Below are 3,018 nucleotides of genomic sequence, written 5' to 3' on the forward strand. Positions count from 1 at the left end.
GACCAGCATACATCAACCACCGCTTGAACTTCCACCAACCAATCAAACACCAGCGCTACGCCTCCCTCTTTTTCACTCCCACCCCTGCCCCTTATGTGCTGATGATTAAGGTAAGGAGTGTCTACAAGGGATTTTGTTTTTAAACTAGGTGCATATGATTTGAACAGTATCACTTCTAAGGTTCAAAAATCAATTGAACCTGATTGTATCCATAGGATAACTAATGTGTTCTAGTGTTATTCAAAATATAACATTCAATGAAACGCAAAAAGAGGAGAAAGTGAAGAAGCACACAGCAAACTGATTATATATGAAAAAGACTTGTATTTGAAAAAATCATGGGGGTATATAGAAATTAATCCAAGTATAAAAAGTTATGAAAAGCTGTACATATAGATTCACAGGTCAGTTCAGAACATCTCATCAACTCCGTTAATTAATGAAGAAAATCAAATTCATAGATGTAAAAAAGGTTTCTTCCAATACACAAATGCTGTGGAGATGATGTTTTTGGTCGACGTTTTGGTCTTCCTTGTTGTCATCTATGAGACCATAATCAGGACTAGTATTTTTTCTAAAAGAATGCCCCCTATATAGAAACAATTATGTACAATTACTGAATGTATCCACTTAATACAATAATATCAGTTACCTATTTACAAACTAAACAACAAACATAACAAAAATTGTGTGCTAGGTACCATATTGGTGTAATCTCTCAAATTAAAACTAAAAGCTATCCACTTACTCAATCTAGTGGACAGAGTTCTCCTCTTTAATATAACAACATGTATCTTGAAAGATTAATGCTAGAACTATGATATTTCAGGTTCATAAGTTATTTGTTTCAAGGGAATTTAGCAATTTAACTCACTTGAAAGAACTGGGTACAATTGCCACTGGTCTCCGAACTGAATGATTATTCTCTCTTGAGTCCAGAGGATCTGTAAAGACGTATAATAATTACAAGTCGCCCTAGAGTTGCGATTGGAATGTCAGGGTTGAAAGCATAGCATAGTCAAACATACCTGAAGTGGTAATACTGATCACTCAGTATTACCTTTTGATAATGCGACAGAGCTCTTGGTGTCCATGGACATCGAGAGCCTGTACACTAACATCCCCCAAAATGATGTTCTACAGATTCTCTGTAATCTACTCGAAAGCAGAACAAGACCTCATGCTGTGCCCACAGACTTTATATTGGAATGCATTTGCATCCCTCTCTGTGAAAACTTCTTTATCTGTGAGAAAACATTCTATAAGCAACAGAAGGGAGTTGCCCTGGGTGCAATTTTCGCACCGGACATAGCCAACATTTATGTATCTGACTTTGAGGAGAAATTTATTTACAACATCAATAAACCTTTCGCAACCAGCATACGCTGCTGGTTGCGTTATATCGACGATATATTTTTTATCTGGCATGGTACGACTGAGACACTCATAAAATTCCATCAATGGGTGAATGTTCAGAATCCAAACTTACTATTCACAATAGCATATGATCACAACAGTATGGACTTTCAGGACATTTCAATAAAAGTCAATCATGACAAGACACTATACACCTTCAAAAGAAGAGAGTTTCCCAGAGACCCAGAAAGGACTGGGTGTCAGACAGTATCAAAAGAAATTCCTTTCTGTGTCATTAACTTTCACTTCGTGACCAACTGGCCTACACATTAATCTTACTTCCCTAGTGTTCAAACCGTGACTTTAGGTAATTATTACTGCACAACACTGAAGTTACTAATGTCTCTCAACATTTTATTCTCATACAGTTAAAATCATTTTAATGACGCTAATGACAAAATATTTTTACAAGCATATACTCGAAATCAATCCTACTCTAATACATAAAGCAATTCCTATTCTAATTTAATGCTCAAAGATAAGAAATTATCAAACCAAATTTAAAATTCATACATTAAAATTGTGATATTCTAACATCAAAATACATGGGTTGACGAAAGTCCCTTGTCGACGCGTTTCGGTGCGTAGAGGTCTTTAAGCACCTTCTTCAGGACAGACTTATATGTTAAAACAACTGATCTTCATTCTAAAAACAAATACATACAATTAGTAACTTATATTTAGTTGAGAGCAAATTACATTCTGTGCAGTGTTGGGCACGCTTTATACCAAGTCACTATCTATATCTATAATTGTATTAGGAGGTCGATCTTACTTGGATTGCTATGGCGTCAATCTTCTCACTATGGGGTTCCACACTAATGAGATTTGTTCAGTTTTCGTTCCTTCTCCTATCAATGTCAATAATTTCTAAAACAAGGAGGATATATACATCAGTGATGTTATCCCTAACCTTTCCCTTGTCTAAGACTAGAGCGAAAGAAGTTCTTGTTCGCACTTACTTGAAAACGGGAGAATGCTCTTCCTCATGTCTGGGGCGTTTCTTACGTATTTTAATTTGCGCAAGGTCTCAAGTGGATAATTTACTTGATTTAGGCCTGTGAGAGAACATAGTATTAAGGAATGTCTCTCCCTATTTAGATATCACCTTCCATCTATTACGTACAATGTAGCATAATTACCACATACCTTTAGGCTGATATCTGTGGTCACTGTATTAGATTCAAGAGCAGGTATTCACTTCGTCCTGGGGATTTCTTTACCAGGTTACTGCATACAATTATTACAGGAATGTCTTTAACCCCAGTTGCCTAGGTATGAAGAAAATATTTGAACTTAATATTCCATTGTGGCACTAAATTGTCAATTGTAAAAATCTTTACTACTAAAGGAGACTAGATGAGGTTACTCATGTTTGTTCTCCGGTATTCCATAAGTTTCAGTGAATTAGGAATACAGATATTGCCCAACTTGTGTTGGCAAAAAAGGGGTACCAATTCGTTACCAACAGCTCCATATTCATAACGAGCTGTTGTGATGTAAGAATTATCCTCCCTTAGTGTACATCCAGACTGGCAGTCTACCCAAAGTTGTACCTCCCGCTTTGATTACTTGGCGCTAGTGATAATGAAAAGTGTAATA

The sequence above is a fragment of the Lissotriton vulgaris genome, chromosome 4_1 (assembly GCF_964263255.1).
Source record: "Lissotriton vulgaris chromosome 4_1, aLisVul1.2, whole genome shotgun sequence".
Classification (NCBI taxonomy): Eukaryota; Metazoa; Chordata; class Amphibia; order Caudata; family Salamandridae; genus Lissotriton; species Lissotriton vulgaris.